This window comes from Conger conger, chromosome 7 (assembly GCF_963514075.1).
Source record: "Conger conger chromosome 7, fConCon1.1, whole genome shotgun sequence".
Lineage (NCBI taxonomy): Eukaryota > Metazoa > Chordata > Actinopteri > Anguilliformes > Congridae > Conger > Conger conger.
The window spans coordinates 55,463,087-55,476,943 of NC_083766.1; positions in this window are offsets into that span (position 1 = coordinate 55,463,087).

The following is a 13,857-nucleotide window of genomic DNA, read 5'->3' on the forward strand; positions in this document are numbered from 1 at the left end:
AACACATTTCCCTCGTTTTTAAACTCCAGTCATCCAAATAAACAGACAGCTGCTCAAACTGTTCCGACGTAAGCAGTGAACTATTTATTTTCTCCAGACAACTTATTCATAGTTTTTCTAGCAGTGAAGGAAACATTGCAGCTGCTTCCTGTGACAGGGTATCATTGCTGCCGTTGGAGGAAGAGATTAACCAAACAGACGGCCTGTTACAAGATGACCTGGAGGCCACAGATATTTCAAGGAATTTATTATTATTATTATTATTTTTGCCAGTTCCTTCAGGATGGGTTATGGTTGAGGAGGCTGATTTTGCTCCTTCCTAAACTGGCATAGACTGCATAACCGAGAAGGCTTTTGTTTTGGAGCCTTAATATGAATAGGTTGTATTTGTGCTTGGGTGTATGCTTTTACGTGCTTGTCTTCTGTGTGTGTGTGTGTGTGTGTGTTTATCTTCTGTATGTGTGTTTGTGTGTGTGAGCATATGTGTGTGTGCCTGGGTGTGTGCTTGTTTGTGCTTGTCTTCTATGCATGTGTGTGTGTGCATATGTGTGTCCACGTGACCATGTTTGTCTTCTGGGTGAGTGTGTGTGTGTGTGTGTGTGTGTGTGTGCGTGTGTGTGTGTGTGTGTGTGTGTGTGTGTGTCTGTGTGCATGTGTTAGGGTGTGAATGTGTGAGTGAGATTAATGCGAGCGTATTCAGTACACACTGCATACATGCCTTTGATGTCACCTGAGATGATGATGGATGGACGCGGCTGGCTGTGCGCGTCGACGCCCTGTTCCACGGGCACCGTGGCGACGGCAGCGCCGCTGGATCCCGCCACAGCCCGCCAAGCTCATCAGCGCTTAATATTCACAGGAGAGCGCTACCTCTGAAGACAAGGGGCATTTACATGTTTATACGAAATTAATGGGCCGGTCACCAGGGAGGCAACGGATACCCTGTCATCTTTTTGAAACACCGAACGGGATCTGGTGAAATTACATGATTTCGTTCGCCTTTTCGGGTTGCGTTTGTTTGTTTGGCGAAAACGCGACGCGGGGAAGGTGCAGATGTCGCTGGTTTAATATGACGAGCCCTTTTCAGCCATTAGGAGGGCTTCCGCAGGGGAGTTGGGGAAGAGGGGAAAGCGTCTGGGAGAATTAACGCCGCATGCGAGCAGACCAATATCGGCCAGCGCTGTGTGCAGAATTTAAAAAGCCGGAGAAATGTTTTCAGCAACTGACGTTGGTCCTATTAATAAGAGGGATAACATCGCAGGAAATTATGAATGGCTAGTGATTTGAATTTTAAAAAAGAGATAATGTAAATGATGGTGATTTTTTAATATTCTCCAGCAAAGTTTATTCATGCTTGTAATAAATGCATGGAAATGGGATGTCCAATCTGTTCGGATTCATTATGAATACAAATATATTTAGTATCAGGACAAAGTCCACTTTTTGTTTTAAACATTTTTAAATGGCCTCAAGAAGGCAACTGGACACACCAATCAACCTTGGGCCATAGACGTTTATAAATCTGTAGCTCTGTCTGTGTTTGGGAGATGGCAGGGCCTGCTGGTGACTGTAGAGCACTTAAACAGCAACCCTGCCTGCGTTTTTCATTCATTCTGCTGTCTCTCTTGTCTGTTCTGAGGAATGGGACTGTGGGACGAATGGAGGACCAAAATGGCTAATTATATGCTGGTGCCTTTAATACTGACCAGAGCTAATTACTTTGGTGGAATGTGTAATTAGCCGATTAGCATAGACCATTAAGTGAACGTTATTAATATATTTATCTTGTGGCTGTAATTGGGCCCTGGGTCGTGGTTAAAATTGAACTGCATTCGCAATATTCTTGTGCATTTTTTGTGGGCGTCACCTTAAGCCAGATGCATCGCGATTTTTGGCCTCATCTGAATAAAGATTATTGGGATACTGCAAGTTCCTGTAAACACAATTTATAGCCACGGGGGCTAGTATTGAAGCGCTCTCTCCAAGAGGAAACACAATACCGATGCCATCGATTATTCTCCCGAAATTCCTATGCCTTGAAACAGTGCCCATTGCTAAATGAAATCCGTCCCCAGAAGGAATCCTGCGGGCATGAAAGATGTTTTTTGGAGAGAAGAATAGCAGCGTTGCTGCGGCTTGGGCTTCCGTTGGCCTCGTTCCTTCACTCCTAATGACATTTTCAGAGGGGAAGAAGAGATGGGAAATTCTGTATCACACTTTTAGGCAAAACTAACCGTGAAGTGGAATTGGGAAGTCCAGGTCACGTACCGTTCATGGAGCTAGAGGTACGGGAGGCCTGGTGTGCATGAGAGACAACAAACTGCCAAGAAGGCGCTATCTTGGGAATGAACCTACAGGGATGGTGCTCCAACCATCGGCAATAACGACCATTCAAACGCAAGCAGGGTATGTGTCATGATTACGTAAGTACTTCCTGTAACGTCCTGGGTGCGGTGCGACATTGAGTCACAGTATATCAGATTAGAAGGGTTATAATATTGAGATATTAAAACTTTCCACTGCCATGATAAATTACGGGTACTGTTTTCATCATTATTCATAGGCCTCGGATGAGATTTGTTCCCCATCTTTGATCTCACAATTAAAGCGAAATTCTTCACACGGTTCAGTCGCAGTTTTGGCAATCCTCAAAGCGGCCGGCACATCAAGGGACACGGAAACTTGGAGTTCAGAACGCCGGGAATCCTGGGAAGAGGAGCGTCCAGAGACAGAGCGTTCGCTGTAATTGCGGAGCCTCCTCTCGCAGGTTTGGAGACGCATCTGTCGAGATGATTACTTTGGCTGCAACGGTTCAGACCTAGAATATTCATCAGGGGCGTTCAAGTTTTCCCCAGAATCGCACCGGCTACAGCGGGCGCAGGCCGTGAATATTCATCCGGCCGTTTGGCCTTTTCCCGGAACACCCTGGTGAATGCGGTGTCGCCGCGCCGTTTTGAAAAACCTGCGAAGCGAGCCTAATGCCTCAGAGTCTCCGCCAGGGCCCTCCATCTGCAGACGGCTTCAGTGTATCACTCAACAGCAGGACAGGATGCATCATGGGACTCCCCTTTATCCCAAACAAGCAGCCGAGGGCTTCAGCACCCAATTACACACCCCGGGGTGTTTCGTCGCCATTGCGTTGAGCGGTTTCTCAGCTCCCTGCGACGGTGCGATTCGCGGGAATCGAGGAGGAGAGGGGTCCCTGCGGTCTAGGGCTCCATGCTGTGGGTGTGTTTGTCATTTTGGAAAAGTTTGCAGTTTATTTGAGAACTGGAACACGCAGAACATTTCCTCTTGTTTTTAGGTCAAAAATGAAAGATCAAATGCATGGTGAATCACGATTCGTGATCCGGTTAAAGTTTGGCTAATGAGACTGCTGACTTGTGAGAACATTACTGAGAGACATCCATTATTCATATTTTCAACACAGTGCTTCTACCTCATCTGGCTTTTAACTTTAAATCTCTATGCCATTTCGTATTATGCATTATTTCTGTTTTGATGTCATTTATGTTTTATTCCCGATATTACCCTGATATTTTTGTTTTGTTCAGCAAGCGCAGCGAGTAATTGGATGCGTTTCCTCCGCTGAGGGTTTGAACCGTCTCGCATCAACGGCAGAAAAAGGCAGAACTGTACGCATCCCTGAGTCCTGATGATTCGAATGTGCTGACATTTCAGGAGTGGCCTTTCAGAACGGCCTTGTAAAATATTAACGGCAGATTAACTCCTCTGAGAGACGCCAGGACGTTTCATTCTGTCCCTCTCCCCGACAGCATCCTTTGTGCCTCAAAAATGAGACATAAAAATATCACAAGAATATCGATTTACACTTGTGCCATACTCCACATTTATGCAGAGGCTCCTGCACAACGTTTTGCACGTATTTGTATCTAAATCAACTTGCACAAATGTTATGATTTTGAATATGTTCTTAGCCAGGGCAACTTGCACAACTGTTTGCATTTTGCACAGGTTCTTATCGAGAGAAACCTGCACATTGGTTTCCATCTGTTGAGTTGATGGGCAGTACACTGGGGAAATTCAGGTCAGGTTCAGGCGAGCTTGCTCAAGGGTACAAAGGCACTGACCTGGGAGACTAGCCTACTACGTTTGGGTAATGAGGTGAATTCCCTCACCATTATTTGACACTGCCCCACCTCCCCATGCACCCATTACACCACACTGCTCAACCCCCCAATATACCACACTGCTCCCCCCTCCCCCATTATAAAACACTGGCCCCTCCTATTGCAGTACTGCGCTTTAGGCAGGACGTGAGGAGGGCTGGGTAATATTTTGGCAGAGACAGACTGACATTGTTAAAGCCGCATTAATGGAATCAAGTTAATTTGGTTTAGATTGATTTTACCGGCGGCATCTGGCTCCTGCCAAGATGACCGCTATGACCACACTGATCATATTTATCAGAACGACCAGACACGCCAAACAAAATCCATGGTGCTGTGCGTGTGCGCCAGTGTTTGATTTAACCACTTCCACTGGTCCGTTGTACAAGTCATTTGCAAACATTTTTTTTTCAAAAAATTTTAATGACAAAAAAAAAAGAGTAGAATTCAACTGGGTTTGCAGGGATGTTATACCAAAAGTTTAATGCAGATTTGAAAGTGAGAGAACATGAAATATTCATGATCAACAAAGTATGTCCACACTCGAATAGCTCATCCATTTCTAACCCCCACAGTTATTAATTCATCAGGAGTTTCCACAACATCTTTGCCATACACAGTCTCCACCATATATGTCTCCATACACATTTTATTGGGAATTATTTAACCACATTGATAGTAAGCTTAGACACATACAGTTATGTTTGTTTGATAACATAGAGGAGAGGAACACCGAGTAACCTTCGATGCATGTTTTAAATGTGAGAATTAACGATAATTAACGCTGCTCTCTCCTCTTTTATTCCAGGATGGCTGAGCAAAGTTGCACTTGCCGGCAGAGATATTAATTTACTTAATTAAATCAAATTAATGTTTCACGGGGAATGGAATTATATTCAAGACAAGTGGAAGCACGTTATCATTAAGCATTTGCTGCTGCTGCAGAACCGTGTTGGGTTTTGATGGCTGTGGTTGAGAATCGCCTGTGCTGTGTTTTGGACGGTTGCCATTAGATTCGGCTAAACCATCCAATTCTCTCTCCTCCTAAGTGTGAGGGCCCTATTACTGCGTTTTGTTGTTATTTGCTGGTGTGACAGGGCTGTCGAGCATAACCAAGAAAAACTGCCCACAGAAAATCTGGACCAGGGTTGTTAAATAAAAACAAATGAACAACCCAAATATACAAATGCACTCAGAGATATTGCGCCCGTACAGCCTGGTTTGGCATTAACAGGCGTGTGTAAATCTACATTTGTATCTTACATTTCTTCTCGTGATGAAAAGGCCAGAATTCTGTGGGTTTCCTGGACTGCGGCCTGTGTCTATACTTCTGTGTCCGTGCAAATACTTTACATTACCTGACAATTAGCACCTGAGGGCTAAGGATGTCTCTGTTAGCATTGGGCTGTCTGTCAGCTGGCTTTCACTGGCTGCACACAGCTATAAATGCCTCATTTGGAAACATTCCAAAGCTTTAAGTACAACTAACGGCCACTCAGCTAGCCACCAGTTGCTACTTGTGTTGTTGATTCTGTGATTCAGTGATTTTTCACATCAATAAACTGCTGTTTATTTTGTGTTTGTGTGCGCACGCATGTCTGTGTGTGTATATGTGAGTCTATGTGTGTGTGTGTGTGTGTGTGCACACGCATGCCTTTTGAGTCTTTTCACATAAAAGACTTCAAATGTTTCTGTGTTTATTGCATGAGTTCAAATAATATACACAAGGTAGTGGCGTGTGTTAATGCACAGTTATACTCATTAATCACTGCGTCTCTGTCAGAGATAATCCATTGCCTGGTGTATTTATTTGATAAATGTCAAGCAGAACGCTCTTCTTGATGAATGGCGTTTAATGGTATGTTATCTCTCAAGGGCGGCAGCTATAAGACATGTGAGCCTTGTTGTCATAGAGACGGTGGTTATTGCGCGTTTGGGAACAGGGATTTCGTGGTGGAAGTGCTCGTGGTGAAAAGTCCCATATGGCAGCCACAGGTGTAGGCATCTGGCCATCATTTCATTGGGCTATTCCACCTCTCAGGTGCCTCTTAGTCACCCTGACATTTAAACATGCTAGCAGCCCTTATCTTATCTCCCCTTTCAGAGTCTCCTCAGGTCAGAAGCTGATGCGTAGCGACGTTTGACACTCCCTGGAACCTACGTTTGCCAACAGCTGCGACTCTAGTGCTAAACCACACTGAGTCTTCTTCAACCGAGTCATTATCTTCAGTCTGGCAGGCTGTAGCTTTACCAAAAAGCTGCCATATTAACTGACTAAATACTAATTCCTTTATGCCGGGACGCCGAATCTGTTCCGTTCAGTCTTCGGCGGCTCTTTTGCGTTGCAGCTGTCCCCTTAGTTCGCTCTGTATTCTCCTGCGGGTAGCAGCTCGTTTTCGCTTTGTAACGTTTCCAGCCTCTAATTCCCTTCTTGCTCGCCAGACATAGTGAGGTTTAGATCACATTTTCAAATCAAGTGTCTTATAAAGGCTTTATACAGTGTTTATAATGCCGTCATAAACATGATATAATGGGCTTAGATCATACACAAACAAATGTCATGATTCATAAAAGGGAACATACAGTAGCTCCTTCTAATGCAACATGTTATGCCAAATGTCTCCTGGGTCAAGGCTAACTGTTGATATAAACTCCAACTGCATGATATAAAAGCTTTTATCTATTCTGTGCTGTAGAGCGAGATAAAGCTGTAAGACAGAAAATTCTATCCTTTAACTTTTATCTCTGTTCACGCCATCCCTACACATTAAGGTTCGGTGGATGGGTGTGTCTAGCCAAGGTTTGGCACTACCTTTTATTTAAGCCTTTACCCCTTTCAAGAATAGATTTGCTAGAACTGTTCAATAACTCCATTGCTTTCATTTCATTGCCAGTAGTGACTGTTACAACATCATTCATTTCAGTCGAGAACATTCTAATGATATATTCGTAATCTCACACCGTGAATGGTTAATAGGCCGCTCACTTACGTCTCTTGTCTTTGGCTTGCCCTCCGAGTGTCAGTTAAGGCCCTGCAGCTTCTTCTTTGTTTGAACACACAATACTCCTCAGAAGTGTTTTTCTCACTTCCCTGAGAAGTCCCTGAAGGAGGATCCGTGTGGCGCTGTCAGCCAGGCTTCCTGCAGGGCACTGGGGAAGAATCGCAATGATTCATTGACCAGAAGACGTGTATTTTAGGTCAGGTGCGCTCCCGCCGTTTGCCCTTGACCAAGGTGCTGGTCTCCAGGTGCTACACTTTGGCTGCCCAGTCGCAATAGCTAGGATGGGTCAAATGCGGAGGACAAATTACTCCATGAGGTCAATAAAGTGTAACTAAATAAAATAACTGAATTCATCAATGTAGTTAACAATTAAAATACTTGACAGGAAAGTAACATACTGTATATATTTTGCACAGATCCTGCTGTGTGCATTGAATGATACTGTATAGTAGTGTAGTGAAGGAGTTATGGTATTTGTGAAGACTGGAAGCGTATTTGTTAAGCTGTGACTTATGACAACCCTTAATCATTGGCTAAATGGAAGTTAGTCGGGGGTAACTTTAGCCCACGATGACTGGTGAAGTGTGGCCTTATTTTTTATCATGATTTGACATGTGAAAATATGTGATATAAATGCTACCCTTCTTATTTTCCTCGCTCTGCGAAAGGGATGGCTTCATCACACCTGCCCAGAGTGTCACGCGGTAAAGGCGGTTTATTAAAACTGGAAAGGTGTCCAAGAATGGAAGATTGGAGGGTTTTTTTTTACCCCCCCCCCCCGCCGACTGCCTTATATCGCTTTTCACAGAGGTGTGATCGAATTTGAGAGGAGCTGCTCCGGGAAGCCCTCCGGGGAAGGGGGCGTTATGACCCGCCGCACTCTGGCGGAGGGCTGGCGGTGGGTTTTTCCGTGTTCGAAAAACGGAACGGGAGTATGAAGCTAATTCCGCGCCGCTCAACCTTTCGGGGACGCCATCAATTCTGCTGCCGTTTCCTCGGACCGCGGGGTGAGATAGCGCCGTAATTATTCCCGGGGCGCGGGACGGCGGCTGGGCTCCACTTGATGGCTCCACGACTCTGGGAGGCACGGGCGTAATTCTTCTCGCCCGCACGACCAATTATTTGACGAGGGGACAGGACGATCTATGGCGTAATGGATGGGGCGGCACGCTAAGAGTTACCCCCCGATGAGTCTTCTGTTTAACGATCTCAATAATGTTAGACGCCTCGGTCGAGTCGACCCTGCCGCCTCGCCCCGGCTCTGGGAAATTATCGCCCCTCCAGCTTTAAGACACCTTTATTCTTTTTTTAGGTGTCAGTGGAAATATACGTTTCTGTGGCGGCAGTGTAATCACACACGCTGAAGGCTTGACAGCCCTTCCACCGGAGGTTAATTTGATTGCAGATCCACTTTTTTATTTTGGCACTACAAGACAAATAGCACTGTTAAGTCTTAATTTCGCAGCTGTGCACAGGCTTTCTTTTCCAATTTGCCGAGTGATGAATGAGGGAGGTGTCAGTTTTATTATTGTTTTTTTTTACCTGGCTGGTTTAGTCATAAGAAAGTGTGTTTCCGTAGAACTTTTTTCACAAGATTCTTCTCTGAAGGCTGAAAGCAAGCTCTATGGAAACCGAAACAAACCAAAACAAAAACCATAAAGTGATGAAATTGATGATGGGATGAAGGTTTATCCCTGGTTCTCAGCTGCGGTATTCTCCCCACTGCATTCTCCACTGAGTAAGCGATGTCTTGCAACATTATGGGGGTTACATCAGAAAAGGTTTGTCCTTCTGGGCTCTCCTGTCAATGACATCGACATTAGCTGGTGTATGTGCCGATCTTGACCGAGACCACTGAAATATTGTTAAATTCCAAACAATGACTTCAAACTCAATAACCCTAAAACATCGCAATAGTGCGAGATCTATGGATGTAAAGAGGGAAAGTCTGAATGCGCTTCCAGAAACTTTTGTCCTGGCTACTCAACACAGTAGGCAACACGGCAACACCTCACGTACGACGAATGGACACGATTGTGCTCAGGGGTTAACCGTGGATCAGCGCTGAGGCACACTAAAAGCTGTGTGGGCAGCAGCCATCAAATTTAACTACTGTTGACCTATTGCCTACAGTCGTATAGTGACACAGAGCTTTAAATAAGATGCTGAAGTATCGCATGATAAAGTTTGCAGTGTGCTTCAAATTAAAGTTAGTTACTTAGCTGACACTATTTAGCTGACATCCAAAGTGACTTACAGCTGATTAGACTGTATAGGGGCGATTCCCCCCTGGAGCAATGTGGGGTTAAGGGCCTTGGCCAAGGACTGAACAGCCGTGCAGGTCTTATTGCGCCTACACCGGGGCTTGAACTACCAACCTTCCAGGTCCCAGTCAAGCACCTTCTTCCTTGTACATACAAGTGTGCAGTATGTAAATTGCATGACTGCAGTGCGAACATGTGCAGTAAGTGCTTCGTTTCTATAAAATCCCAACTGGGCCACAATTCCTGAACTGGGCTGAGTGCCCCTGGTTGTGGCTCCGGTCCAGTCGCCCTCAAAATTGCTGCCAGTAAGACCCGTTTCCGATGAGGAAAAGCAGTGGAGGGGACACGATAAATTCTACAGAGAGGCCTCTGATGAATCCTAATTGAATATTACTGTCGCCCTTGGTGCCTGTAACTGTGAATAATTATGTAAGGCTGCTGTGTGGTGCCGTGTAGGAAATAAATATCAAAGTGTGAATATATAAACTCACCGAGCACTTTATTAGGAACATTTTTACTTTATTACACCTACATTATCATGTTATTATCTAATCAGCCAAAAGTGTTGCAGCAGTGCAATGCATACAATACCAGTGTCTTTGACCATGGAATGATTGTTGGTGGCAGACAGGGTGGTTTGAGTATCTCAGAAACTGCTGATCTCCTGTCTCCAAACTCTAGTCTCCAGAGTTTGCAAAGAATGGAGAAAGAAAAAAAAACATCCAGTGAGCAGCAGTTCTGCAGACAGAAACACCTTGTCAATGAGAGACGTCAGAGCAGAATGGCCAGACTGATCAAAGCTGACAGGAAGGTGACAGTAACGCAAATAACCACACATTACAACAGTGGTATGCAGAAGAGCATCTCTAAACACACAACGCATCATAACTCTTAAGTGGATAGGCTACAGCAATAGAAGTCTAATAAATACCTAATAAAGTGCTCACTGATTGTATATTTACATTTTGATATTTATTTCCCCATAGACTGGTGACCCTGTTTTATATCTGGAAATAAATTGTGAAGGATGGTGGGAAAATTTAGAAAGATACTTAATATCTCCATAATATCAAGAAAAAATGTTGATTAAATGTTTCTGTCCAGGAGATTTGTCCTCTGTAAACTAGATTTCTGTAGTTTAATGAAGTGCTGCATAGATAGAATGTACAAAATAACCATATTTTCTCTATTTTCACAAAACAAAAGCATCAAAGAACATAGTTTTCATCTGTAATACTATACAAAATATCCTGAAAGCCTTCATCTCAATGACTATAAATGCCATAGCCAATATCGCTGTTGTCTTCAATTCAGTTTGCATGACACTTTGTACAGACACAGAAAATAGGGGAAGATCAGACCTGAAAAAAGGAAAAAAAGTAGAAACAAGAACAAAAGAACTTGATACTTGAAAAACCCTTTTGCTACAGTGAAAGAGCCCCCTGCTGGTTTGTGGACGTACTACACCATTTGCGTTGTTCTCGTGCTGTAAACGAAAGGCTGTGGGTTTCTCACTGGTTTAATTCGATGTGACTGAAAACAAGGAATCTGTTTCAAACTGTTTGTGCAGCAGATTATCTTTAATGCTTTGGGTCTTTCTGAACATTTTAAAGGCCTACAAAATGTATCATCTGAATGAGTGGGAAACTGATCTAAAACCCTGAAGTCTCACCGGCCCAGGCTGGAATAAAGCCGGCCCCGGCTTGCATAAAACAACACAGCGTTTTTCCTCCTGCATAACGAAACTGTAGCATTTTCAATACGCACGCAGAGTCTATTGCGCAATGGCAAAAACAGTGAGTGAGATTTTATGCCAAAAAAGGTTGATGTTTTACAACAAAAAATATATTTTGCAATGCCGACGTCTAAGTAGAGCACTTCCTTTGGAGGAGCTCCAAGGATGTCAATATTTCTGAGGAAGACAGTGGAAACACCGTTGACAACACAATAGAGGGTATTTTCAGTGATGTCACCCCATGTTACATGTTTTAATGTGTTGCATATTTTAGTAAGTAAAATGCAGTATTTCACACCACATGAGACCCATTATATCATGTAGTTTCCATGTGTCCCTTTTGGAAAACTGCCTAGATATTGATTCAAAAAGCAATGCAGAATGCTCATTTTTGTGAAGGGGATTTGCCCAGTGCTGTGACTTGGCTCCATTGTGTTTTTTAGCGCACCAGCCACAGCTACAATAATCTGTATCCAGTCAAAAACAGAAAATATTTTCAGTGAGAAAAAAAGCTTCCACTTTCAATGTGTTTCAGTTTCTGTAACATCGTTTTAGCAATATTTTGAGTAATTCTGACTACAAACCCAAAAGGGTTACCTTTCAGAAGAGACCAGGATTATGCCTACAGTCAAAAGGGTTCAAGAATAGTAACCATTTAATTTTTGGTTTGTCATTTTTACACTGAAGGGGTTAAATATACATGGTTTTACTATATCCAGCCATCTTATTTCCCTGGTGTCTTGATCAGGCTGCATAATAAAGGGAACTGACCCTTCATCTGTTGTTCCAAATAAAATTCACTCTGCCCATTGGGAGTGATACTTTACATTGTTTCTCAGTTCATAATTAAACATTTACCATTTTGGGGAGCTTTTCCTGTTCAAGAAATCAGACTATTAGTTCACACATGAATTCAGCATTAATATAAAATGTTATGTGTGTTTGTTTTTGGGGGGTTTTTTGGGAGGGGGGAACTCTGAGAGTGAGTGAAACAGATTGTGTCATTCACTTCATAAGCGGGGATAAGTGGTATCTGTGTTATTATCAGGTAGGTAGGACATTTTAAATTGCCAATGGATTTGAGAAAGGATCAACAAATTTTGTATTTTGGCATCATTTAGCAGATGCTCTTATACAGAGAAACACACTGTATATGTCACTGTTGGGACACATGTTGTGACTGCTGAAGAGCTAAAAACACACCTTTCAGCCGCTGTGTTTAGAGAAGAGTGCCAAGTTGTGGATGTCACACGTTTCGTGCCCCTAACACACACAGTGTCCCAATTCCCTACCTGACACTGTGTGGCGTGGTCTGCCATAGCTCTCCCTCTCTCTCTCCCGCTGCTGAGAGGCGAGAGAGAGTTGCCTGGCAACAGCAGAATGCCAGAGATCATTTGAAAACAACAACCCCCCCAAAAAAAAAAAGGAAAAGAGAAAAAAGTTTTAAACTTATCATCATTGTGTCAATAACACCCCCTTAACAATGGGAATGTGTGAAATTGCGGACTCCGCTCCACTTGGTTTGAGGCTGGCATTGTCTGTCAGCGATAATTATGAGCCCAATGAGTTTGTGAGCTCACCCGTAGTGAAATGATTGACAAATAATAATGCTCCTTTATTCACATCAAGTAAAGATTACGTAGGTAATTGCAGATCTAGGTTATCCACTTCTGTAGTTGAACAAGAGTTCCTGCCTGGTCTTAGGTGGGGGAGGGGGTGAAGGGTAAAGGGCGGGGGGGGGGGGGGGGGGGGGGGTGTGCCAGGAGCTTTTATGAAATAAATTAATTTGGCGGTTCTCTGAGTACTTTGAGGCTGGTGGGTAGGGCATGTATGCCTTTTCTGCGTTCCCCGGCTTTTTCTCTCACTGCACGGACTATGAAAGATGCCTGTAATTGATTTATCTATCATCTGTGACTAACTGCCTATCATGAAACTTTCATTGAGGCTTATAGTCTAGCCTGTATATAAATAAAGCGGTTATAAAACAAAGTTGCATGGACAATATGAAACTGTACGTAGAGTTCAATTACGGTGAACAAAATCACTTATGGCTCCTTTTGTAACGTGTTTTGGGTGAAACCAACACATTCGGAAAGTGTAGCGTTCTTGTTCTGTTGATATTCTATATATTTCTGTTTTGACAGTTGTGCTAATCCAACACCTCCACAAAAGTTTGAATGCTGGCATATGCATATAAGCTTTGTTAGTCCCCTTACGCAGAAGTGCTTGTACTTACCCGTGAGAGGCAAACTTTCAAATTAGCGCTCTACGTCCTGCCTACGGCTTGAGCTGGAAAGAGCTGCGGAGCTGTTGGGCACCGCGGAGGCTAAGGGCGCTTTGTTCTTGCCAACCGCCGTTACATAACGTACACGACTCTTCTCACGACTCAAACGCAGCGCTCGACCAAGTATCTCAGAACCCGTGTTCACTCCGACGGTACATGTGACATTTCAATTAAGTTCTCTTTGGAGCATCGTGTTTTTTTCTGAAAGTTGGTCATACAATTTATTCAAGAAAAATACATTATTTACTTCTGTGAGAGGACTGCATACATTGTGGAAAGCAGATATCATTTTACTCAACAAATGAAGACTTTCAGTTAGCTACAATCTTGTCGCGCAACTTTTTTCCATGCGAACATTTGCACAGACGCCTTAGCCAGTGTTTACCGAATTTTGATCCAACACAAGTGCTGAGAGCAGCAGCACCTCCCACGTAGAGAGAGA